We start from the raw sequence: 26,785 nt of genomic DNA, 5'->3' as shown, positions 1-26,785 counted from the left end.
GCCGCCCCGCGCGTCCTACCGCACCACGGGCTCCACCTGTCTGCACCCGCTCAGCGAGCTCCTGGGCATCCCGCTGGACCAGGTAACTGCGCCGCCCGCGGGCACCCCGGCGCCCCGAGCGATCGCCACCCCGAAGTCGGGGAAAGTCATCCACCCGTCCCCCTGCCCCGTACTGGACAGGTGGGCTTCTTTTGGGCGGGGGATAGGAGGTGGGGGGTACCGGGGATTGAACTCAGGGGCACTGGACCATTGAGCCACACCCCAGCCCTATTTTGAATTTTATTTAGAGACAGGGTCTCACTGAGTTGCTTAGCGCCTTGCCTCAGGTCAACTCTGAAGTACTTCAGTCCATGGCTTTGAACTCGCGATCCTCAGGATCCTCCCATCTCAGCCACCTGAGCCGCTGGGATTACAGGCGTGGGCCACTGAGCCTGGCTCTTTTTTTTTAAGTTGGTTTTAATGTTCTTCTTTCTGTAAATGCACTAAAAAATATTCTGTACACCTGCATGGCAAGTTCGACTGAACTTCCCCACCCCCCCAAGTTTTGGTTTGTGTTCAAATTCTAAGATGGTCTGATAAATGAATCCAGTGTTTCCTCCGTCATTGTAGTCAAGTTTTTTTTTTTTAACTTTTTTTTTTTCAGTATTGGGGACTAGACTCAGAGGTGCTCCACCATTGAGCTGCATTTTAACACTTTTTTAAACATTTTAAAATTTTTTTCTTTTGAGAACAGTATTGCTAAGCCGCCTTGAATTTGGCATCCTTCTGTACCTGGATCCTCCCTACAGCGGGATCGCGGGCTCAGCCAGGCCAGCTAAGTCGTTATTATTTTAATTTAGGTGATCCCGACTGACCCGCAGACCTCTCAGTCCATGGGTTTGAATGAGAGACCTGGTTGCAGACTTAATCAGTGAGCCTGGGCCAACAGGTGTGACTGCTATTTTGTGTCCTGTGTGATGCCATCAGAAAGGCAGGAGTGAGGAAAAGGGATACTTTGTTTTCTGAGGACCTTGTTAATTCCAGAGGTAGGAGGCTTGTGAGTGGGAGCAGAGGGGCCCCGGTAGCTCTGGGGCTGTCCAGGAATGGTCTGCTGCCATTACAGCCTTTGAGGCTACCTTCCTTCTCCTGTTCCTTGGGGGCCTGGGGCTGGACCAGCTCTGTGCTGAGTGGACCCGTGCAGGGCGTGCTGGAGAAGCGCCTGCCTCTGTGTTTTGCGCTGTTTTTGCAGGGTCCCCTGCCCCCCCCCCCAACTGGTGCTCTTTTTCATTTTCTGACAAGCGCCTACCTGCTTCCCTTTCCACTCTCATTCCTCCAGCAATGAGGAAGCGGCCCTGGCCTTTTGCCCTGTTCAGCTACTGTTTACTGAGCCACCCTCTCCCTGGCCCACTCTGAGGATCTGACTATTGCAAATTCCAGAGAATCAGGAACTTGAGAGAATGTCTGGCCAGGGCATGGATGCCTTCTTCAGTCTCTCTTCAGCCTGCGAGGCCGGAGAGGCCCGGGACACAGGCAGAGGCAGACACAATAGCAAATACTTTGTTTCTGAAATGGAATATAGCTCTATCTTGAGTTTCCTTCAGGGGGATTTATGTTGTACTTATCTCTCCACTTCCTATCGGAATTTATTTTAATTCATTTTTAAAAAATGCATCCTGCACTGCTAGAGAAGAGAATCCAGGGAGCTTTTCGAACAGAGATATAGATGAAGGACCCCACAGGTCATGGCTTCGAGGTGCCAGTGTAGAGTTATTAACGCTTATAACTGCATTCACCTGCATCCCCCATCTTCTGGATTTCTGATTTTAATTTATGAAAAAGAATGAAGGAACCATAAAGATATTTAAGATTGAGAGGAATTAGGGGATTTCTGGAATGAGCCCAGGGGAAAATGTGTGCCAAGGAAATGACACACTTGGCATCTGTTAGGTCTTAGGTTGTCCTGATCACTTTCCAACAAGGTCAACTCTGAATGACTTTTTTTTTTTTTTTTTGGTACCGAGGATTGAACTCAGGGGTGCTTACCACCGAGCTACATCCCAGACCTTTTTATATTTTATTTAGAGATGGGGTCTTGCTAAGTTCTTTAGAGACTCACTAAGTTGTTGAGGTTGTCTTTGAACTCTCCATCCTCCTGCCTCAGCCTCCCAAGCCGCTGGGATTACAGGCGTGCACTGCTGGGTTCAGTCTGAATGACTGTTGGTGAAAGAAGCACCCATAGGGCAATGCCCCAGGCAGCTTATCTTAGACCCAGGGAAAACCCAGACTGTAAATAATGTGGTTTGAGGCTAAACTGTGGCCTGAGAATTTGGGAGCTTGGTGTGTTTTCTTTCACACTTTTGAAGCTTTTTAAGGACTTGGATGTCAGACCCATCTGGATGAATTCCTGCTTTGCCAGCCAACTACTTTTGTGACCTCTGGCTGCTTCTCTACCCTCTCCGAGCCTCCGTGCCCTGTGTGTAAAGTAGGAGAGGGCAGTAAGATCTACATTTTGGGACTGAGAAATTTCATACAGAGTGTCCTAGGTTAGGAAGATCCTTGCCTCAGGGTGTTGGCAAGGAACAAGATTTAACTGGTTGAAAGGAGAGACTTCGATGAAGTGCTTAGACTGGTTTAGGCGGGGAACCCAAAGACGGAGGGGCTGGGGTGCGGCTCAGTGAGAGCGCTTGCCTGGCAGGCACGAGGCCCTGGGCCCCACTCCCAGCAGGGCCAGGAAAAGGATGTTGAGTTACCCACATCTCCAGCTGCTGGGGAAAAGGGAAGAAGTCCATACCATGGCCCTGTGAGGGCTGGACCCCTCCCCTACATCTGACCGGGAAGCAGTGAACTTTGGCCCTTCTCTTTCTGTCTGCTGGGGCCCTTCCTGGGGCACAGGAGGGGACCAGTGAGGTGGAGGTGGAATGCAGTCCCCGATAAACACTCCTGTCCCAGGGAAGAGTGGCGATTAGCCCAAGATAAGCTAAAAATGATAAAACACACATCAAGTTACCCAAATAGTTCTTCATGAGCCACTTAGAGTCATCGAATCGTCTCCTCAGTGTCTTGGTAGTTCCTGCGTTGACTCATAATTTCTGATTGATTGATTGTCCCTGGGTCGAGTAGTTGATTATCTGCAAAAATGGAACATCTTCTGAGCATCTGGTTTGCAAGTGAGGAACTCGTTATTACTTTTCATCTGGTTCTTCCATTTGTCTCTTTAGCTTCTGGGCACCCTTAAAGGGTGCCTGTGTACAGTGATATGTATATTAAGGATGAAATTGAGGTTTCTAGGGACTTTTTAAAATGTTTATTTTATTTATTAATATTTTTTATAGTTATAGATGGGCAGAATGGTTTTATTTTGTTTGTTTTTGTGTGGTGCTAAGGGCCAAACCCAGTGCCTCACACATGCTAGGCAAGCACTCTGCCACTGAGACACACCCTCAGCCTTGTTTCTAGGGACTTATACAAGGCAAACTACTGAAGATGTTAAAGGCAAAGTCACTGTATTTAGTTAGAGACAAATACAATGTAGCAATTCAGATCAGAGTGTAGGAAACACCTGAGGACTTGGGGACCTGTTCTGCATTTTGAGCGCTGTCCCCTGAGAGGTCTTGGGTTATTTAGATACAAAGCTGCACTCACCCTGGGTAAATGAAGCAGGAGCTTTTCTTTTCCTTTTATGGGGAATCAAGGAACAGAGAATGGAGTTCTAAACTCTTCTCATGCCTCCCCACTTTTCTCTGGTTGCCGAGTGTGGCGTGATCTGCAGTCACTAGAACCTTCTAATGGTGAAAGATGATTCCAGACTGATCTTTTAACGTTGCTGTTATTTGTGTGTGTGGTGCACCTGGAGGTCCTGGGAACTTGGAAAGCCAAAAAAGAGACTGTTTCCCAGCCTTGAGGTCTTTCTGGTGGTGGCCACAAATTCTGGACGCCAAGGATATCTGGTATCTTTACCTGTTAGGTGCCCTCAGACTGTGTATGCCAAGGGTCAGTTCAGTCTTTTTTTTTTTAAATATTTATTTTTTAGTTTTAGGTGGATGCAATATATTTATTTTATTTTTATGTGGTGCTGAGGATCGAACCCAGGGCCCTGCGCATGCCAGGCAAGTGCGCTACTGCTTGAGCCACATCCCCAGCCCTCAGTTCAGTCTTGAGCCAGGATTTTACCCACCCCAACAATTTAGGAGGGAAAAAAAAAAAAGGAAAAATAGACCAGGAAGTAAGAATCTAGGAACTGATTCTGAGATTAAAGCAGGAAAGATCTAGGACTGTCAGGTGAGCTTCTGTTGCAGTCCCATCTGGAGGAATGAGGACCAGCTTTAAAGACCCGGCACTCTGGACCGATGGTGACCCGTGGTGACTGCAGTGGGTTTTGATCACCCCATGGGGGCCTGTGACCTTGGTTTTCTCGGCCTGCCCCGAGCTTTCGGTCACCTGGCTGGTTCCCTTGGTCGCGCTTGGAATGCCCAACCTTTAGTCCTGTTCTTATCTAAGTGTTGCCCTTCACTGAAAGCTCGGCTCACATTCCACAGTCATTATTAGATCAATTAAATATTTATTTAATTCTATTAGTACCAGGTACCTGGCTGAGTGGTAGAAAAGGAAGGATTTAAAAAAAAAAAATAGAAAAAGAAAACAAGAAACCCCCTAAGTTCCCCGTCTGGAAGAGCTCATCTACCAGTGGAGGAGTCGAGACCTATGCTAAGTATACAGGTGGTGCCACTCAGAGGTTTATAGAAGGTGCCTGGGGAACAGAGAGAGGAAACCCATAGGCCACAATGAACGCCTGTAGACTTTGCTGTTTGCATTTAACACTTGGCAAATGTTGTTATTACAAGATCGTGATCTTACTGGGTTCATAAGCTGAACTCCAAACTCGTTTTAGGAATCCTTGTGGTCTGGGTTTTTATCTTCCTTTGCATTCTCAGGAAATAGTAGGTGCTCAATAAAAGCTGATCATTAGTAACAATATATGCCAGTGTTAGACATTATTAAACTTCAATGTAGAACACCTTGTTTCATTTTTTTTTTTTTTGGAGCTGGGGGTGAAGCTGGGGCCTTGAACAGGTTAAGCACGTGTTCCCCACTGACCCACATCCCCAGCCAGGAGCTTCCTTCTTAAGGTGGACAGTAGATCGTGTTTGTGGAGGAGGCTCCTCCGCCCAGGCCCAGCCCTGCTGTTCTCCATGCTGCCCCAGCTGTGCCCCAGGGTTCTGCCTTCAGCCGCCTGCCCTCACTGGGCTTTCCCAGCCGCGGGCTCCCGTGAATGGCGCACACACAGCAGGCCGGGCGCGTCACCATGGAGAGGCCCCTTCCTTCCTTCCTTGGCCACCGTTGTTTCTGCGGCCTCAGGACTGACGTCCCCATGAGCGCCTGCTCCTGGGGTGCTCCTTATGGGAAGGAGTAATTTGTCTAGGCTGCAAACAGGCACCGCGGGGCCATGACAGGTGGGGATGAGGCCAGCGTGGACACAGTATCGCCACCCTTCGACAGCTCAGGTGGGACACACACCCCGACCAGGCGCCACAGGTGGAGCCTGGACAGGGTGCCCTGGAGCTGGGGGACCACCTGTACCCACAAGGCTGGGAACAAGAGAACCGAGCCAGGCGGGGACCTGGGGCGCGGGGACCTGGGGCGCGGAGCCCAGCCACGCTGGTGGAGGGCGGGGGCCTGGCAGTCACACCTGAGGCCGGACAGGAGTTGGGTCTTGAGGGATGAATAAGAGTTTGTGAGGCCAAGTGGGGAGGGCCATGCTGGGTGGGAAGAGCTGTGAGGCCTGAAGTTGTCTGCCTTCTCCCGGGAACCCAGCGTCCCTGCGGGTGACTGCTCCGTGCGGTTGTGTGGACTCTGGGAATGTGGGATGGACAGGGAAGCAGGGCCCCAGGAAGACACTTGACCTTCAGACCAGGGGTCAGCAAGCTTTTCCTACAAAGGGCCAGACAACACATATCGGACCATACAGTCCCTGTCACAAATGCTCGACTCTGCCTGGGTGGCATCAAAGCAGCCATAGGTGACATGTACGCTGTTGGGCACAGTTGTGTCCCCTCCAGCCTCACTTATGGATGCTGAAAATTGAGTTTCATGAAATTTTCAGGTGTCACAAAATTTTCTTTTTTTGATGTTGTTTTTTCAAACCTTTAAAAATATAACTGGTGTAGTGGTGCATGCCCACAATACCTGTGACTTGGGAGGCTGAGGCAGGAGGATCGAAAGTTTGAGGCCAGTCTTCGCAACTTAGTGAGGCTGTCCTTCAAAATAAAAAATAAAAAGGGGTGGGGATGTGTCTCAGTGGTAGAGCCCTAGTGTGCCCAAGAAATTGCTGTCATGGTTGTCTTCGAGATCCAGCCTCTTCCTACTGATCTGAATATCAGGCCAGGAGACTCCATGGGTGATTTGTTCTATTCTTTGTGTTTGTTTTTTCTTTTTTTTTTTCCTTGTGGTGCTGGGGATTGAACCCAGGGCCTCATCCGTGCTAGGTAGGCGCTCTACCTCTGAGCTACATTCCCAGCTCCCTGGTGATTCTTTTGCCAACAGAAGTTGGGGACTCATTACTATGGCCAAGGGAAGTCACTGGACTTTTTAAGTGGTACAAGGACTTTCATTTTCTGAAGGGGTGTAAGAGGCGGCCTCGAGGAGGAAGTGGGGGTTCTGGGGATGACTGAAGGCTTTGCATAGTCTTTTCTTTTTTTTTTTTGTACCGGGGATTGAACTCAGGGGCACTTGACCACTCAGCCACATCCCCAGCCACATCCCCTTTTTGTATTTTATTTTGAGACAGGGTCTCGCTGAGCTGCTTAGGGCCTCCTAACTCTCTGAGGCTGGCTTTGAACTCGCGATCCTCCTGCCTCCGCCACCCAGCTGCTGCATAGTCTTTAGGGGCTGATCCGAGGGACTGTAGTGGGCTGCTGAGCGCAGCCAGCCCACCGAAAGCCGTTCAGTCCTGGGGCCCAGAGATGCCTGTCAGTGTCTTTCCTGTGAGCGTCACTTTTCAGGAGCAGAAGCGAAGCATTGGAAGTCTCCAGAAGGCTTTGGGGAGTGAAGCATGGGTCTTGAGAGATGCTGACAGCGGTTGGAAGTGGTGACGGTGCGGAGGGAGCTGTCTGGAGATGAGGGCCTCGGGAGCAGGTGCCGAGGAAGTGAGATCTGGGGGCTCGAGTCCCAGGGCGAGATTTCTGGTGACGCCTCTCTGGGCCATCCTGAAGGTTGAATGTGGCCACGAGGGGAGGGGTGAAGGTCAGCTCAGCTCAGCCAGCTCAGGAGCTGGGACGCGGGGCAGATTGCCCTCCCAACACTGAAAGTGCCCCGTGCATCTGGGATTGGAAGTGGAGACTGTGGAGGGAGCCTCAGATTTCCAGCAGAAAGACCAGAGAGTCCACCTGCGGGGCCATCAGGCGCTCAGCGCCACTGCCGCTTAGCGCTCCTCGTGCTGGGAGGCCAGGCAGAGGCTGAGGAGGACAGGTTTAGTCGGGTGGTGGCGCAGCGGTGGGGGATCTGGAGCAGCCCTGAGCCTTTGGGGACTTTGCCGTTGTGGTGGGGACACGGGGCAGAGGGAGGTCAGCGGTGGGAGGGAGGAAGGCAGGTGACTCAGGAGGAGGAGGAAGTCAAGAGCAGCGCCCAGATGCCAGGGGGAAGGGTGGAGGGCCCAGTGGGGAGGTGGCCACCTTGGTCCAGCCTCCAGTGGCTGACCCCATATCAGTGTGCGGAAAGTCCCTTTGTGACTCCGAAGAGGTTGCATCGGGGAGGTGGGAGGCGGGAGGCGGGAGGTGGCTTTCGCCAGGTGCTCAAGTGCATGGGTGTGTTGGAGAGGATGGGCTGGGACACTGGACGTCCCTCCGTCCAGCCCCTCTGCTTTCCCGCTGAGGAGCCTTTACGCAGTGGGAGGATGAGCAGCCTCCACCCTAGGGTCCCTAGGTAAGCCCAGGAGGTAGGCTGGCCCCCTGGAAAGTGCTGGCTGCCCGCGTCATCTGGGGCCCTGGTATGACCGTCATGGAAGGGAGGCAAGCAGGGTGTGCTACGGCCATCTCCGCCCTGGCATGCAGCAGAGACCAGGCACCTTGGGGCTTTGACCTTCCTTGTGGGCAGGTGTGGTCTTCACAGCTTGGCCTCAGGTGACCCCCGTGGCTGAGGGACCCTCACCACTTGTTACCTCGTTTAACTGGCATGACAGTGCGGACAGCCACTCCTCACATTTCAAATTGGAGAGCAGGCCCCTCGGGCTTGTGTGACCGTGTGGAGCCCTGCAGCTGCGAAGGGCAGAGCTGGGCTAGGAGCCAGGCCTGGTGCTGAGGCCCGTGCTGAGCTGGCTCCTGGTCAGCGCTGCACGCGGGGCAGTACCTGCTCCTCTGTCTGCTGGGGACTTTTACTTCCTGTCCCTCCAGGACCCTGCAGCCTCTGCTCACACTCCCCGCCCCCGGCTCGTCCTCATCCTGTGCTTGTGCCTGAGGCTCTGTGACCACCTCCTCCTGGCCCTCGGTCACCTGGGCCTCCCCCTCCCAGGGCCCCAGGGAGCCCTGTGCTTTTTCTTTAGTTCTCGTAGTTTAATGTCTGCACACTGTTTATGCAGACACCCGAGGGCTGGCCAGCTGGACACAGCATCTTCCTATAGCTTGAAAGGAGACCAAATTTGAGTGAGGATTTAGTCCGACAAGGCAGAGGAAGCCAGCCTTTAAATAGTTGCATCCATGTCTCGAGTACATTTGGTTTTCTAAAAAGAAAATATGTATTCTTGCCCAAGCGAAGGTTATTGTTTTTGTTTTGGTACCAGGGATTGAAGCCAGACAGGGGTGCTTAACCACCGAGTCACATCCCCAGCCCTTTAAAGAAATATATTTTATTTAGAGATGGGGTCTGGTTGAGTTGCTTAGGGCCTTGCTAACTTGCTGAGGCTGGCTTTGAACTTGCGATCCTCCTGCCTCAGCCTCCCTAACCTCTGGGATTACAGGTGGGTGCCACCCAGTGCACTTTTTTTTTAAGCTCTTATGATGAATGCTAATACTTTTGTAACCAGCCTCCTAGCTTATAAACACTGCACCCATGTTCTACCAAGTCAGTGAACACAGCACCATTTCCCCTTGAAAGTGCTAATTGATCGAGTCCATTTTTCCTGATCTTCACAGCATCCTGTCCACTCTGTACAGTTGTACTCTTGCCTTATGTTTCTGATATATATATTTATTGGTCTTTCTGCTCTGCCTGACTCTGAGAGGCTTCAGCTGTTACTTACTGAGTGCTGCGTGCCAGAGATTGGGCTAGAGTGGGGATCAGGGGTGAATCGGGGTCTGGGTCTTCTAGAAGACAAACCTTCGAGCACTTGTTCAACTGCTGTCAAGCCTTGCAATATGGTGTGCTCCCGGCCTCAGGACCTGTGTGGTACACTCTTGCCCTAGGACAAGGGGCCTTAGCATCTACAGGCTGGTCCACAGGGTGCTGGGGGACAAATTCGTAATAGGCCACTTTAGGAGAAGAGGACAGGTAAGAGGAATTAGGTGTGGGGGGGCAGGGAACCAAGTGGGACAATCAGAAGACCCCAGGAAGAAGCTGTTGCAGCAAAGGCCATATCACTCTCTTTAGAAAAGGGTGATACTCTGTGGGCAGTGACCACTGTCAAAGAAAAACGTGTCAAGGATTGATTTTCAAGATCTGATTGCCTTTCCTTAGCGGGCCACATCTACCTACACCATAGGAAGGCGCTCCTCTGAGCTGCACAGACCAGGTGGGCTTTATAGGCAGAAAAGGCAGAGGGAAGCGGAAACAATAAACAAAGGGCAGATTGGATGAACACAGAGAGGGCTTCACCTGGCGCAGGGGCCCAGGGGCCCAGGCCTGTAATCCCAGTGGCTCTGGAGGCTGAGTCAGGAGGATCGCGAGTTCAAAGTCAGCCTCAGCAAAAAGTGAGGTGCTAAGCAACTGAGTGAGATCCTGTCTCTAAATAAGATACAAAATAAGGCTGGGGATGTGGCTCAGTAGTTGAGTGAGTTCAATCCCCAAATAAATAAATAAATAAATGAATAAATAAAAGACAAGGCTTCTGCATCATGTGGGCTCAGGTTTTGGCTGGGCCCCGTCCTATTGGTCACTGTGAATGTTTTGGGGGAGAACTGGCTCATTTTGAAGTTCACCCAGCACCATGAGCCCTTTCTGGTTTGGTCTGATCTGTTGAGGTCTTGTGTAGGAGGCCAGTACAAAACAATGGCCTCCCATAAATTCTATTTAATGCCGCTGAGAATGGATGTGAAGCCCCTTTGTATGCTGAGTAGGGACTAAATTCATATTTGTTGAATTAAAATGGAATTTTGTTTACATTTGTGGTTTGGAATGAATGACAAAATTAAAATAAAATTGGGAGCCAGTTCTTTTACCAGCTGAGTTGGGCCTGTTTGTTATTTGGTATCTGAATTTCAGATCAAATAGGCCTATTACGAATTTAAAAGTTAATTTGTGGCTCAGTTGCTGATAGTTAAATGTTAATCTTGGGTTGCTTAATTATAATACACTTTAATTTCCAGGGTATGGAGCTGAAAGTTTCATCAACGGCCATGACAGATGCAGATATTAACATCATTTTTTTTGAGCTAGTTGTTTCAGATTTGTGTGACCAGCAGGTAGAAGTTTCCCTTAGGTGCCAAGTGAAGTCACACCTGTAAAATACTCTCAAGTGCTCTGTAGTATGGTCTCTGAATTACATTTACAAAAGCGATTTCAGGAAAAGACCCTACTCAGAGATAATCAGCAGGGAAATCTCTTTTTATTTCTTTGGTAGGGGTATTGGGGATTGAACCCGGGGGCACTTGACCACTGAGCCACATCCCCAGTCCTATATTGTATTTTATTTAGAGAGAGGGTCTCACTGAGTTGCTTAGAGCCTCACTTTTACTGAGGCTGGCTTTGAACTCACAATCCTCCTGCCTCAACCTCCCAAGCTGCTGGGATTACAGATGTGTCCCACTATGCCCAGCTGGAAGTATCTCTCCTACAGCAATTTATAAAGAGGATTCTGTGTGTGTCATTTTGTAGCAGTGGATGTGAGCTGCCCAAGGAAACGTCTATTTTAAGCAAGTGAGTCCTATCAGTAAATGAGATAAAGGGAAGATTTGCTGCGGTCTTATTAACGACAGTCCCTAGTAGTTTGGCCAGGAGCAGAAGGATGGAGAGTCATCAGTGGGAAAATCACTTCCAGGAGTTTGTACTGGTTCAAAACATGCTTTATTAAAAGGCTGCAGTCCCCCTGGGCTTACGAAATGTGACCATCTGCAGTGAGATGAACTCATTAACCCACTTGTAACATGTTTCTTAGTGATTCTAAAAAAATGTGGGCTTGGTGACTCACTTACCAACTTGCTTGTAGTAGTGGGGCCCTGGAACTTTTTAAAGTTACCAGAGATCAATCTTTTCTGCGTTAGTGACTTGAGGTATGGTTCTGAAAGTCTACAATGGGCTTTAATTAAGTTTAAAATATCGCCTTGAGATTTCTGGACTGATATTGCTGGGGATTTCCTAACCCTCCTGTCACATACACATTCCATCCACAGGTTTGTTTACCCAAACAATGACCCAGAGCTCAGGTTCTGGTTTAATTTGGAAACAGCATGGGTACATTTGAAAAGTTCACGTTCAGGCTGTTCTAAACTCTTCTTTTCAAACAAGGAATTAAAATTAAAAAAAAAAAAAATTACTGTGGATTTTTTTCCCCGCTCTCCACTCTGTCTCATTCACCTCTGTGCAGCTCTGATCCGGAGCAGATGAGTCAGCAAAGGTACCCAGCAAAGGTCGCCCAGGCTGACAGGAAGTTGGTACACTCAAAAGTCATTTTATGAAATTTCATGAAGTGGTTTAACTGTGAGTGTCACTGGGATGAAACTTTTTTTTTTTTTTTTTTTCCTGGTGTTATTTTCTGCTCTTTGTTTTAAATCATTTACTGTTTGGATATTTTGTGTCTTACCATTTTTTTGTGTGTTTTTATTTGGTATTGCTACAGTTTAAAAGTAAAATTCTAAATTTCTGACCTCGTAGTACACACACTTAGTATTAAAATCACAGGAGGAAAAGGATATCTACTGAAAAGTCAGTCTCTGTCCCCTCCCTGGTCCCCACTTTTCTAACTTGCCAATCTCCTGCTCACACCGGCAGCCCCAGGTACATCCTTTCAGAGAAACCTGATGCTACGTGCGTCCAGCGTCTTTCTGCTCTCTGACCGTCTGCAGTGAGATGAACTATGATCATGCCAAGTGAAATAAGCCAATCTCTCTGAGACGGTCAGAGATTGATTGAGAATCTGGGACCCTTCTCCTTGCCTTCCCCCATAACATGGTCTCTTGGTCGTCGACTCCTGTCTTCCTTTTCAGAGCTCTGGAGACAGACTTCCTTTCCACCTTCTCTGGAAGCTGTTTTGCTCTCCCAAGAATCACCGTGGCCTTAGCGCACTCCGGATATGCTGCCCTTTGGGTGCCTCTGCTCACATTGCCCAGGACTGGGGACGGCTCAGGGGCTCCATTCCAGGGCCACCTGCGAGAAGGAGAGCCCAGGGAGGCAGAAGCCCTGGGCATTTCCACTGTTGCCCCGAGGGGAGAACTGACTCTGGTTTTAGGTGTGGCACGGAAGATTCTCGAATGCCCTGTGCGACAGGGATGTAAGTGGCTCTGCCCTTGGTAGCGCGTCTCCAGAACCTGCCGTCTCCCCTCTGTGGCTCCTTAAGGCCAGTTCAGCTCTGCCGTTCCAGGACCCTCCACGGTTGCAGGACCCTCCACAGTAGCGTGCAGGTTTGTTTTTAGATCCTGTAGAGAAAGGCTTCTCTCCTTTTTTTTTTTTTTTTTTCCCACCAGCGATGTGGAGCTTAGCCTCCTTTCTGCTTTCTAGACGATAACTGACCACATTTTGAAAAGTGTCTGTGCAGTTCCTTGGCCCATTTATTGATTGGGTTATTATTTTTTTTTTGGTGTTAAGATTTTGGGGTTCTTTATATATCCTAGAGATTAGTGCTCTATCTGATGTATGTATGGTAAAAATTTGCTCCCATTCTGTAGGCTCTCTGTTCACCTCATTGATTGTTTCTTTTGCTGAGAAGAAGCTTTTTAGTTTGAATCGATCCCATTTATTGATTCTTTTTTAAAAATTGATTCTTGATTTTAATTATTGTGCTACTGCTAGGTGCCCTTCAATAGATGATTGGATAAAGAAAAAATGTGGTATATATACACAATGGAAAATTACTCAGCATTAATAGAGAATAAAATCATGGCATTTGCAGGTAAGCAGATGGAGTTGGAGATTATCATGCTAAGTGAAATAAGCCAATCTCAAAAAAAAAAAATCAAATGCCGAATGTTTTCTCTGATATAAGGATGCTGATACATAATGGAGATGTGGGGGGAGCTTGGGAGGAATAGAGGAACTTTAGATAGGGCAAAGGGGAGGGAAGGTAAGGCAGAGGGCAGTGGGGTAGGAAAGATAGTGGAGTGAGATGGACATTGTTACCCTAAGTACATGTATGAAGGCACGAATGGTGTGACTCTACTTTGTGTACAACCAGAGATATGAAAAATTGTGCTCTATATGTGTACTATGAATTGATTTGCTTTCTGCTGTCGTATGTAATGAATTAGAATAAATAAAATTAAAAATAAAAGATTACTGACCACTGTCTACAACAATAAGCATGAATTTACCTGCAGGCTGTTTAACCAAAGGGAAGCCAATCAACATGATAGAGATTGATATTCAGAGAGCCACTTTGTACAAATTGTGGAGAGAAAAACAAAAAGAAGTTTTTACTTTTCAGTTTTTTAAAAAATATATGGGTCCTTGGATAGAGTTTACAAAGGCACATGGAAGATCTTGTCTTTCCTTAGTTTTAGCCTTATTGAGGTAATGTCTACTTTTTATAATCAGGTTTACTAAGTTGCAAAACCTAAGTTGACTTTATTTTTTTAAATCTTTCCAATGACATATTTAGATTGTTGTAGATACATCTTTATCTGAATGCCAGTTTGGTTATCTAGGTTTAAAAGATAATGAGGCCATAAACTAAAAACAGTCATTTCATCAAGATATAGGTGGGGCTGTTCCTCCATGATCAGGAATCATGAATTATGGCTGCAAGTCTTTGCTGGCTAAAATTGCAGGGAAAATTTGAAGAAAAGGAGTGGGCTGTAAAGTGATTTAGAAATTGGACAACTTATGACTTTCTATGAGGGCTGAAAAGCCACCTCTTGTGTACTTGGCAACCTTCAAACATTTATTAGAGTAATGTGTGTCTAGATTTGGTTCCCTGTTGAGTTTCAAAACAACTGGAGAAGTTAGAAAAGAGTAAGAAAATTGGTATAAGCACAGCGAGGCTGCAGATTGCCCAACGAATGGACAGGAACTTCAATAAGTCAGTGAACTGGCTGAGAAGGGCAGCAGCCACAGGAGCCCAGAGAGGACTCCCCAAGACCTTCGAGGGCAGGAGAGGTGGCCCCTGCTCTCCTTTCCTGAAGAGGGCCCCACGGTGACACCTTGAGGAGAGAGCCTTCCTTCTGCTGCTTTGTAATGACCCCTTTTGAGCTCAAGAGAATGTATTTCTGTTCCCATGGTTTATTTGTCAAAATCAAAATACTTAGGTGAGTACGTAGCTGTTAAAAATCTCCAGATTTTTTGAATCTTATCGACGTTCCCATTATTGTCACATCAGCTAATTCACCCATCGATAATGTGAATTTTTCAGTATAGTGACAAGATTATCTAACCATTGTCACCGCCTAGTTTTAGAGAACATTTCCATCTCCCCTGAAAGGAAAGCCCATCCCTAGCCATCCCCATTTCCCCCTGCCCTGGGCCTCCTCCTCCCCCACTCACCCCAACCCTGGCACCTGTCAATGCACTTTCTTCCCATGTAACTTTGCCTTTTCTGGACGTTTCATATAAATGGAATCATAGAGCATGTGGTCGGAGCGACTGGCTTCTTTCATTTCCGGGGTCTTTGGTGACTTTGGATTGCACGCCCCTTCTCTCTTGTGTCTCATCTCTGGGAGTATTTTGAGGCCTGGATTTAAGGTCTCAGTACTTCCTCTGGGCACCCAGGGCCTTCTCAGTCTGGCTCATAAACTGCATTTCCTGCTTTGGATTCTGTTTTGCCACACAGGGCGTGTGAAGTCGGGCCCCCAGACCCTCATCCTCAGGGGAGTCTTTGCACTTTTGACTCTGCCCCGAGCCAAGTCCCCTCTAAGCGCACATCTGCTGTCTTCCTCTGTGGGAGGGCAAGTCTTTCTTTCTTCTTGTGAGCTGTCTCCTGTTAGAGGCTTCAGAGGGATCCTGGTCTCAAGATGTGTCTTAGCTTCGGGCAGAGCCTCATTTCTTCCTGCGGTGTCTCTTTCCAGAGGCTCCCCTTCAAGCTCTAGGCCGCTTGGTTGGGCACACACCAGCTCCGACGGTGTTTGAATCTCGGATTTCTTCTTTCTTGCATTTCTGGTTTCTGAGGAATTCTTTACTTTCTTAGCTGTTCGGCTGTGTAGGCATGGGAATGACCGGTCCATCAGTGCATCAGCTTGGCTTAATACAGGTGGTTACCTACAAGAGTATTTATGGGTATGTGAAGAGTCAAGGGTTACCACACACACTTGTATTTCCTTGCTTTATCAGGTGAGAGGGTCTGTAGTAAGTGACACTCCATCAGTAACAGGTGCACCCAAGCCCCATCTTGGCTCCTAGTACCATTCTCCAGTAGAAGGTACCAGGGCTCCTTGAAGGAATAGCCAATTCTAAGACTGGGCCAGGAAATATACAGGAGGAGTTTGGAGCATTTTTTAAGTGTTGGAAAGTATGGAATTACTCAAAAACAAAACCCATAAATGATAATGGAATGTCAAGTGGATATAGGAGCAGTTGAAATTGGCCAAAGCCGGGGTAATTTGAGCAAACAAATAAAGAAATATTAACCTTAAGGAGTACAGATTAAAGAAGTAGAGATTATAGGTAGTATAGATGATAGAATTTTTAGATTATGATTTGAATTTGAAAATAAACATCCAATGAGTTCATATTTGATATAAATAAATGAATGAATAAATAAGTAATTGTAAGAAAAAAAAAACAATTTGGAATTCCCTGAAGAATTTCAAATAACTTATTTAGACTCTCTGCCTTGAAGAAGGGGAATATACTCACTACTCCTTGCTGTGCGTAGCCACTTGCTACTCAAGAGCGCAGTGGAGAAGCTGGACCACCCACCACTATCCAGTGCTCAAGGCAGGCCCACATCAGCACCGAGAGCTGTCGGATGTTACCCTAGGTGTGATGTGGGGGAAATGGCACTTCACCTCTGTGAGCTCCCTTGCAAAACCTCACAACACCGAAGCCTGTCCAATATTGAGAAAAAGAGCAGACCGATTCTAATTGGGTGTTTCTATAAAATACAAGACCAATAGCACTGGGAACGTGCGGCCAAGGGAGGCCTGTTGACCCCATGGCTGCTGGAGAGCAGAGAGGGAGAGGAAGAGGCCCACTCTCTTTTCCCAGGGCACATCTCCAGTGACCTAACCTCCACCTAGTCCCCACCCCCGGAGGGTTCCACCCCCCAAACAACAGGGACCTCAGAGACCCACCCAAAAACCCCTCGCACGTTTGCCTTGCCCACTGAGACATCCCCTCATTAAGTTTCGACCCTGGCACTGCCATTCTTCCTCTTCAGGATGCTGCCTGTTCTCCATCCAGCCTCTCCTTGTCACAGACCATAGACAGTATTGTTTCAGCCACAAGAAGCCATGCCAGCCTCTGCTCCCGGTGATGTAGGGATCCAACACAGTAGCTTCTATCTTGCCTCCATCACGCATCCCAAGCCCCTGAGTCATTCTGATAGCCAAGCTTCTCACGCCAGACGTTGCTGCCTGGCGGTGGACACATTAATAGTGCTTGAGAGAGTTCAGGAATATTCTGGTTGGCCCAGCCTACCTTGTCTAGCTTAGCATGTGAGCCCCTTCCTCTTGCCTTGATGTGCAGGGATCCACCTGACTTGCTGATACCCAACACACACTTCTCTTATATGTCCTAATAAATGTCACTTGGTGCACTCCTGGATCTGAAAAGAAATTGCCTCAGCCTTCCGTCTCATGACACCATCGGCCTTGGGTGGCTGGTTCTCATTCATTGGGACTTGGTTTTTCTGAAACAAGGAGTTATGAGATTCCAGTGGAATCAAGGTGGAAAAAACTCCCAACCAGGGTATGAAGGTGACATTTGTTTTCCCCCTGGGATGTCCTGTGAGCTCACCTTGATCCAGGGCAGTGGGAATGGCTGGAACAGGACTGTGAAGGGCTGAATGGGAGGCCTAGGGCCAGTGTGTCTTGGGCGTGTGGCCTTGGGTCAGCTCTTTCCACCGGATTCCTTATCTGTAAAATGCACTGATAATCCCTGCAGAAAGGGCTGGTGTAAATATGGAACGAGGTGAGTGACCTGGGAAGATTTCAGCCAGCTGTTTAGTTAGCACAGAGGTGTTGGCTCTTACCACCCATCACCAGCCCATCCGTTCTGAAGCCAGTGGAGAAACAGGTGTTGCTGTGGCAACTCTAAACTTAACAAGCAAGTTCCCTGTCTCTCTGGAGTCCACTTTGTAAGGGTCCAGGCTGGACATCTGTCTTCCTCCCCTGGACCTTCTGGGTTGCAGATGTGTTCTTAGAACCACCTTAAGGAATGGATAGGTGCCTGGGTGGGGTGGGCTTTGGAGGAAGTTAGTATGTAGAGGACAGAGCAGGCTCAGTGTGGGAAACAACAGGGATTTAAGCTCACAGCAGAAAAGATGGGGCAAAAGTAGGCTGTCGGAAAAGATGTGGATGACAGAAAGAAACATTTTTGGTTGTAGTGAAATGGGAGGGTGGAAATCTCCTCAGACATAAGGTTGATGTACCAGGAAATATGAAAAGACTCTCAAAGGAATGGGTCTTTTTCTCAAGAACAAATTACTTCTGATCTCTGAAGTCCTGGGGTTGCATCGAGCTGTGTTCATGGCCACCGAAGTGGCTTTGCTATGAGAATTCTAATAAATAAATAAATCAGTTGTTTTCTGAAACAGAACACCAGCTACCATTTCTACTTATTTTCCAACCAATTGGGTATAAAAAGATATACTTTCTCTCTTCTTTTTTTTATTTTTTATTTTTTTGAGGGGGTAGGTACCAGGGATTGAACTCAGGGGCACTTGACCACTGAGCCACATCCCCAACCTTATTTTGTATTTTACCTAGAGATAGGGTCTCACTGAGTTGCTTAGTGCCTCAATTTTTGCTGAGGCTGGCTTTGAACTCCTGATCCTCCTGCCTCAGCCTCCATAGCTTCTGGGATTACAGGTGTGCACCATTACATCCGGCTCTTTCTTTCTGTTTTAATGAAAAGAAGAACATCTCTGGTTCCCAAGAAGGTCTGGGTTGTAGGAATCCTCACACCCTCTCGATGGGGAATGTTTCTGCCTTCAGCTTCTGGCCGCAGTGCTCCCATGGCTGTGAATAAGGCTTCCACATAGTTTTCTGGGTTGCTGGTTGTGCTAAGTGCTTCACGTGGAGCTTGTCATTGAAGCCACAGAACAGCCCAGCTTGCTTATTTCTTAACTTTCCTCCCTGAGAGCCCCGGGCCGAGTGACTGTGTGGGTTCATGGCTGGGCAGCACAGAGCCAGGATTTGGCCATGCAGGTTCCTGCCCTGGGCTCTTACTGGCTTTATGCCTAAGGGCAGGAAGAGGAGCCTCGGAGCAGGATGATTCAGAGACGGGGTGAATGTGGGAATGACTCAGGTCACTAAGTACTTTGGAAGTGCCCTATCCGGCTAGTCCGGTGTGGTAAATGACCCAGGGGACTTGCTTTGCTGTCTGGTGTCACTGCAGCAGGACAGGTGGCTGCAGCAGCCATGTGTGTGCAGTCGGAGTCACAGCCCGCCCCTCCCCAGGGCTTTTTCCTTACTAGGCTGGGCCCAACCCTCTTCTGATGTCCCTGCCTACCCTGAATTCTGCTCTTAATCCAGCTGTCAGCCCCCGTGACTCCCGTCTATTATTAATGAGCAAGTCAGTGGTCAAAGGGGCAGCCTTTCTCAGTGAGTGTGTAAAGACTGAAAGATCCTAAACATTAAGTAGTAGAGGAACAATTAGAGGGGGCTGGAATTGTGGCTCAGCGGTAGAGCGCTCGCCTGGCATATGCGGGGCCCTGGGTTCAATCCTCAGCACCACATAGAAATGGATAAATAAAATGAAGATATCGTGTCCAATTACAACTAAAAAATAAAAATGAATATTTTTTTAAAAATTAAAAAAAAATTAGATTCAAATGTGGTAGATCCCAACTGCGGACCCACAACTGTTCAGAGAAAATGAGCTCAGAAGGAAAGGAGTGCGGGGTTCTGAATAAGAAGAGTAAGTCAGGCCAGGAACCCCTGAGCCACTGAAACTCAAAACTAAGAAGACTTTGTCCATCTCTCTGTCTATTTATCTTCTATCTGGTTTTAGAAACGTAGTCACCAAAGCATAGACAGGAGTCACGGTGACCTTGACCCTCTCAAGCACCCCGAGGATCAGGACTGGGGAGGGTAAAGGAAACTTTTAAAGTTTCCCCATGTGATTGTTTCCAAACAAGCACAGCATTATCTTATTTAAAATCTAAGAAAAAGCTCTCACAAAAGCCAAAATATGGTGTCAGCCAGCGGCCATCAATGGACAGATGGAGAAACAAGCCTGGTGTTAGGCAGGTCCGTAGCATGAGCCAGACTGAAGGGGAGTAAGGGGAGGGAGGGGGAAGGGTTGGGAAAGACAGTGGAATGAATTGGATGTAGCTTTCCTATGTTCATAGGTGAATATACGACCAACGAAACCCCACGTCATGTCAACCCCAAGGATGGGAAGTGATACTCCACGGATGTACGATATGCCAAATACACTCTATTGTCACAGGTAACTAAAAAGAACAAATACAATAAAAACAGAAAGAAAGAAAGTCTGGTGCACATGTGCCACGGAACAGCATTCAGCCAAAGGAAGAAGGAAGCCCCGCCATTGGGATGCCACCGAGGAGCCAGGAGAACGCCCTGTTGAGTGAGATCAGCCCGCCCAGAAATACAGACGCTGCCTGTGTCACCTACATGAGAAACCTGAAGAGCTGAGTGCAGGGTGGAGAGGGCAGGCGTGGCTCCTAGGGCTGCCGAGGGAAGTGCCCCTGGCCACCGGAGCAGGTGTCAGGGAGGGAACATGGGTCGGAGAGCTACTGCGTGTTGTGTCGCAGTTGGTACCCAGGTGTCGCCCTCTTGAAAACTGGTGGAAAAGGACTGTCCAAGTGTTCTCAACCCCACTCACGGGAGTGTGCGAGCAAATACTGCTAATGGCTTAGCTCAGCCATTCTGCAGTGGTACGTTTTTCAAAATAGCTGGTCATCCAGGGTGAGTATACATTCTTGGCCAATTAAAATTCCTAAAATAGTAAGAAGAGTCCTGCCCTGATCCGACAGGACTGGGGGAGTTGTACTAGTTTATCGAGGCAGGGAGAGAGCTTGCAGGGTGTCAGCTGAGAAAAAGAAAAGAAGGGAATCTTTAGGACTCCACGGAAGGAGGTACTGGTGCCGACACCAGACGGCGTGGCTGTTTGGGAATATTCTAGTCCTAAAGCCAACGGGGCTGGAGCGGGAGGCGCAGGAAGAAAAAGAGTCGGGATATCATGGAGATGGCGGTTCTTAGGACGGCCAGGGGGAGCTGGCAGTGGAAGGTGGCTGGGGAGCTGAGGTGACTTCTCTCTCCTTGGGCCACGTGAAGATGGAAACCAGCTGAGGAGAGAAATCCCTGTAGGCAGGTGTGCCCCGACCTCCTGGGCATCCAGCAGCAGGTGGACCAGGAGAGGGAGTGAGCCACCCTGGTTCCAGGGAGTGGACAGGAGCTGAGACCACAGCAGAGATGTCCCTGGGGACAGTCCTGGTGGAGTGTGGTGGGTGCAGGAGCCTGAGGGAGGGTGGCCCACTGGGAATGGCAGAGGAAGTGGTGAGTGGGAGTTACCAGGCCCGAAGGTCCCTGGCACAAGCAGGCGGAGGTGGCTGGAGGTGGGAAGAAGCTGTGAAGAGCTTGGCCCAACAGCCGTGGCTTTGACTTTTCATCAACTGAAGGAAGCCTGGCTGAAATGGGAACCACTCTGCACAGTTACTCTTTGGAAAAGCCACGTAGGTGGAAGTGATCAGCTGGTGGGGTGGGGCCCGGAGTGTCCCCAGGACCTCAGGCCTCCTCAGGAGCCTCACAGCAGTGACCCTGGCTTAGCGCATTGATTCCCGGACACTGGCTGCCCCCCAGTCACCTGGGCACCTTTTAACACATGGTCTTTCTGCGTCAGAATTTCCTGGAGACGTCCCGTCTAAGACAGCAGGATCTAAAGAACTACTCCACCCTGCAATGCTGCCAGCGGTCCTGCTGAGGGCGTGGAGGGGACACATGGTTTTCAGGGCACAGGTACTAGGTGCTGTGCAGAGGTCTCTGAGACTTCCCCCTTTAGGGATTCTTGGCTCGTTCCAAGGCCGAGAGTTGGGGGGCTTTTGTTCCTTTCATCCTTTGCCTATGGTTCCTTGTTCCTACCATGGTCAGGGGCGTGTCTGAGCACCCCTTAATCCTTCTGGGACCTTTTACAGTTCACGGAGTTAGCGTGTGCCCCAGGTAGTGTCGCAGTCTTAGGTAGGAAGCCTCCAGTCGATTAAGTTTCTTCCTTCCTTGACCTGACCAATGCGTTTATTCTCTCCACTTGTTTTGTCTTTTTAATTACCAGGGACTTTTCACTTAGGGACACACGACTGTTTTCCTCCTTTTCTTCTTTGTTGAAAGTAGAGATAGTGCAATCTCTTCTGATTTTGTAAATGGTTTTATGTTTGTAAAATAAAAATGTAACACTCTTTTCAGAGGGGAAGTGAGGAGCAGAAAGTCAATCCTGCAAAACCCCATCAGATACGAGAATGGCGGAGGAGGTGTGGAAAAACCAGGACGTGTTTTACGTACTTGATTGGGGGAGTTTGAGAATAGCAATAATCTCATGCCCTTCCTCATTTTGTAGATAAGAAGACTTAAGCTCATTGAGACTTGATCCCTTGCCCAAGGACACCCAGCTAGCTAGTAGCAGAACCGGTTGCCTGACGCCAAAGTCTGGCTCTTTGTAACTTGGCATGCTAACCACTTTGCTCATCTCTTTAGAATTAGTAAAATGTGGCCATATTAAGAAGGCTTGGCGTCTGAGTTAGGTTAGTGCAAACAGGTTGTTGCTCGGTGTTTAAACATTCCAGGCAGTTTGGGAATTCTCCGTTACGGCCTTGGGAGGACTTTATATTAGTATCCGAATAAGCAAGTTGTGGTTGTCAAAGATGTTTTGGAGGAAAAAACATACAAGGTTATTTTTATCCCAGAGATGTTTAAATGTGTATTACATGTTTCCAACCAACTTGGTAAATAGTTTGTAACCATGTTTACAGGCTGAAACTGAGCAGCTCGAGATGCCAACAGCTTTGCTTTGCCTTCTGTGTGTCAGAGCGTGGAACCCGTTAAATTAACTGGAATTGATCATTGGCATTGACCCAAGGGGCTGTGGCTTTTCTTCTGAATTTCTGGTTAGTTTATTTCCTTCTAGGAGTAGATGTTTTCTTTCTCCTGTGGTTTTCTGAAATGCCAGATAAAGTTTCACCCCTTTACGTAGTTCAAGAGGAGCCTTGGGTAGAATGTTCCCATTTTCAAAGGTTCCCGCAGGGCTCTGCCCCAAACTGATGGCCTTTCTTCCTGCCTCGGTGGGGCCCAGGGGGCCTTGGCAGTGTGGTGTCTCCATTCCACACAGGACACCCCCGCCTCATTCTGCTGTGTGCCCTGGTCTTGCATCCTGGCAGGGGAGGGAACTTGGGGCACACGTGTTTCCAGGTGCTCAGACCTGCACAGTGGAAGAGGACCCGGGCTCAGGGCGCTCCGACACCTCAGGGACAGTGACATGGGAGCCGCTCTTGGGGAGAACAAGCTGCAGCCTCCTCTTCTCACCTGGCCCACAAGCAAGACTGTGCTCTCGGCAACAGCTAGCCCGTTTCCTTTCTGCCAGTCACTTGTTTAGGTGAGGGAGTGAGTCAAGTAGAATTGGTCTTAAGGGGTCTGCCTCACCACCTCTGAGCCTTGGGCAACTTAAGTTTTAGCCTTTTCATCTGTTAAAAGCAGATAACCCTAACTCTTAGGTTTGCTAAGAGGATGTGATGCAAGTAAGTGCAGAGTGCTTGGGTCCTAAAGAATAACATTGTATTGTCACATATTAGGCACTGTGCTAGGTGCTAGGTATTAGGGCTCACTAGAGAAATAGAACCAACAAATGTATCTATTTGATTGTCTATTACCTATCTATTATCTATCTATCTATCTATCTATCTATCTATCTATCTATCTATCTATCATCTATCTGTCTGTCTATCATCCATCTATCTATCTATCATCTATCTATCTATCTATCTATCTATCTATCTATCATCTATCTATCTATCATCTATCTAACTACCTAGGTTGATTTATTTTAAGGAATTGGCTCACATGGACTCTGAGGTTCAGCAAGTCTGAATTCACAGATAAACTGGCAGCTGGAGACCTGGGAAGAGCAGCAGGTCCAGTTCAGGGGCCGTCTGCTGGAGGGTCCCCTCTTCTTCTGGAGAGGTCATCCTCTCTCTGCCAATGCCTTCTACTGACTGGGTGAGCCCACCCATATAAGGCTGATCTGCTTCATTCAATGTCTACTGAATTAAACGTGAATCTTGTCTTTAAAAAAAAAAAAAAAACCTTTACAGAAATATCTAGAGCACTGTTTGACCAAATATCTTGGTGTCCTAGTTTAGCCAAGTTGGCATAAAAACTTTACCATCTTTCTTACAAAGATGAATAAAGCTGTTCCCTTACAAAGATGAAAACTCAAACTCTCCTAAAACACACACACACACACACACACACACACACACTCACTAATTGCAGTTGAAATGCTAGATTCCACAGATTTCTAGAGGTGGTGAGGCAGACCTCTAGCCCAGCATGTGCACACGCCCCAGGGTGGGTGCAGGAGTGTGAGAATGAGGGGGGAAGCCCCCCTGGCAGACGGAAGTAGAGGAGAGAGGGGTCAGCTGAAGGGGGTCTCCCTTCTGTATGGAATGGGGTGTATCACAGGACCGTGAGCCTGGGAGAGATGTGGCTTGGGACGTCTACTATTCTTTTGGTGGAGGGTGGTTGAGGGAAGGACAGACTTAACTGGTTACCACAAACTTTGGAGAGTTTCCTAAACACTCGGGGGCTAGTCATCCTCCCAGGGATGGAGTCCTAACCTTCAGCTGTGGCTTAGTGGCCGCGGTCCTGCTCTCCGAAGGTCACCGTCTCTTTCTTGCCTGCTGTCTGCCAGTGTGGCCTTCCCACATGGTCTACACTGGATTATCACGAGCTGTCCTCTGTCCATCCATTGTGACATGACATCACCTTGGACAGCTTCTGGTCCTCTGCCAGTTCCCCCTCAGGGATGCTGCCGTCACTGGTGCTGGCTGGGATGGCGCGAGGCTGGGCTCCCATGTCAACACCAGCACCCGGAGGCCTCCTTGCGTGCCCTCCCTGCAAGGGTGAGTCTGAGGTGGGTCCCACCTCTTTCTGCTCATCCTGCTTGGAATTACTGGCCGAAGATCCCACAGAGTCCTAAAGTACTGTTCCGTTTACGTGGCAGAGATCCGAACGAAGTTGTGGAGCTGGGTGGCCACCCTTCTGGCCAGGGCACTGTGGTGGAGTCACAGTTGGTCATTGCTGGTGGACTTACACTTGCTGAGGCTCGGGCACGGACATTGACCAAACAGATGGCTATTTTATCTGTTTCCTGTGACCAGCACCCTTGTAAGCAGGATGCACACGGTGAAGGATGGGTACATAGCTGTTGAGTTTAGATCCACAGAGCAGGCTCTCCGGCAAATTCCAAGTAGACTCAGGAACCAGGGGCGAGAGCTGGGTGAGTGTCCTGGTCAGAGGGACCCCGGTGCCTCCTGAGCTGTTCCTGGCTTTGCTGGATGTGGTGTTTGTTCAGCTATAGCCTGCTGGGGACATCTGCTCTGAGTCTCAGTGAACTCTTTTTAAAATTTCTTTAGTAGGGTCTTGGCAGAACTCTACCTTCTGTGAACACATTGCCTTTTCCAGGTGGATCCTGTGTAGATTAGGTTACAGTTTATGTTATCACATTCCAGACCTGAGGACAGGGTAGCTTGGCAGGTACCTTGAGTAACCAAGGGGAGCAAAGACCAGGGGTCCTCGGACTGCTCTCTGGGGAGGAGTGGGAGGCAAGGCCGGGCAGTTTCATGTCCATAGTGCACTATGTATTCACTTGTTCTTTTAATAAATGCAATGCCGGCCCTTTCCACTGTGGGACAAAATCTGTATCATTGTCCATATTTCTAATGTCTTCTGAGGTTGTGATTCAGTGGAGAAGTAATGCGGGTGTCTGCTGGGCTGCCTCTATCAGCTGCAGGCACGGCCAGCAGGGAGGCCTTGTGTGACCATGGAGCCAGAGTGGGGGTTCCTGCACCCTGGGCTGAGCTGCTGCGTCCCAGTCTCAGGTGGAGCCTCTGGACATTGCGGCTGGGGCCTGACCTGTGAAGGGCCCGAGGACAGGGAGACTGGTCAGCCTGTGGCAGGCAACAGAAAGGGGGTCGGAGAGCAGACACCACGCCGTCCCTCTCCCCAGAGGAAGGAAGGGTCTCCCCATCAGTCAGTCCCGTCCCTTGGGCGGGGTGACTCCGGGAGAGGGGAATTCGGAGGAAAGTTGGTTCCAGTGTTCTAGAAATGAGTGGTCCTTGTGTGTGGGCCCAGGGGAAAGGGCAGCACCTGCTGGACACGCTGCTGTCTGAACGTCTCCTTCCCTCCACGATCCACCTGCGGAAACCCAGTCCCCGCCACGGTGGTGTGAAGAGATGGGCCTTGGGCAGTGTCAGGCCATGAGGGCACTGCCCTCCTGATGAGAGGGGAGGCCAGGGCCTGTTCACCCTCTGCCACTTGAGGACATGTAGAAGGTGCCATCTATGAGGAAGGGGCCCTCACCAGACGTCGGATCTGCTGGTCCTGGATCTTGGCCTCCCCAGCCTGCAGCTTGGTGATGGTGGGGGGCAGTAAGTGTCTGTTGTCTGTACATGGCCCGGTCCAAGGGGTGTGGTCAGAGTCACACCAATAGGCAAAGAGACATCACGCGCTTTCCCCGTGTCCCTCAGTTCTCCTGAGAGTCTGGAAGAAGGCCTTCACGCTCCTATTTTACAGCTAAGGAGTTGAAGCAGTTTGTCCAGGGTCGCCCAGCCATCTCTGTAGGTAAGCAAGGACTCACACCCAAGTCCAGGCCACTCTGTCACACCAGGCTGCCTGTGAGAAATGGTGTGTGCCAGTGCCCCTTCCCTGGGGTCACCACACACGTAAGACACCCCGGCAGCAAGCCGAGGCACTAAGCCACCATGTGCATACAGACCCTGCAGGTCCCAGGCTCTGTGCCAGGACACGGGCTCCAGTTCAGATGACCCTTGTGGACTCACCTGGTCCCTGGACAGGCACGTGCCCTCCCCTTAGACACCCCCAGGGCCTGATCTCACACGAGGAGGGACTGAAGGGGCCTCAGTGGGTGTGGTAGACGGTGGACACCCCCACGTGTAGGGGTGGCACCGTGCCACACAGGGTCTGCACTCAGAGACGGGCTCCTGGGAATATTTACTAATTAAATAAATCTGGGTCACTTTTCCTCCACTGAAGAAAGAAGAAAACGGAAGAGAGAAGAGGCCAGGAGGAGAAAGTCGAATAAGCTGGCGGGGGGGCGGGGGGGG

The 26,785-nt window shown here is 49.1% G+C and overlaps 1 protein-coding gene across 2 annotated transcripts in view; it reads left to right on the top strand.

Annotated features, from left to right (window-relative positions):
- The window catches only part of Mboat1 (membrane bound O-acyltransferase domain containing 1), a 95,484-nt gene continuing 68,699 nt past the window's right edge, over positions 1-26,785 (top strand). The window contains exon 1 of one of the 2 annotated variants that reach the window (XM_048799847.1): positions 1-82. The gene's annotated coding sequence lies outside the window, so the exon portion shown is untranslated. The remainder of the gene's footprint in view (positions 83-26,785) is intronic. The other variant, XM_048799845.1, reaches the window with a different exon arrangement.

The sequence above is a fragment of the Marmota marmota genome, unplaced genomic scaffold (genome assembly GCF_001458135.2).
Source record: "Marmota marmota marmota unplaced genomic scaffold, marMar, whole genome shotgun sequence".
In the NCBI taxonomy this organism is placed as follows: domain Eukaryota; kingdom Metazoa; phylum Chordata; class Mammalia; order Rodentia; family Sciuridae; genus Marmota; species Marmota marmota.
Note: the sequence above shows the minus strand (reverse complement) of the source record. Positions and strands in the feature narration are given on the sequence as shown.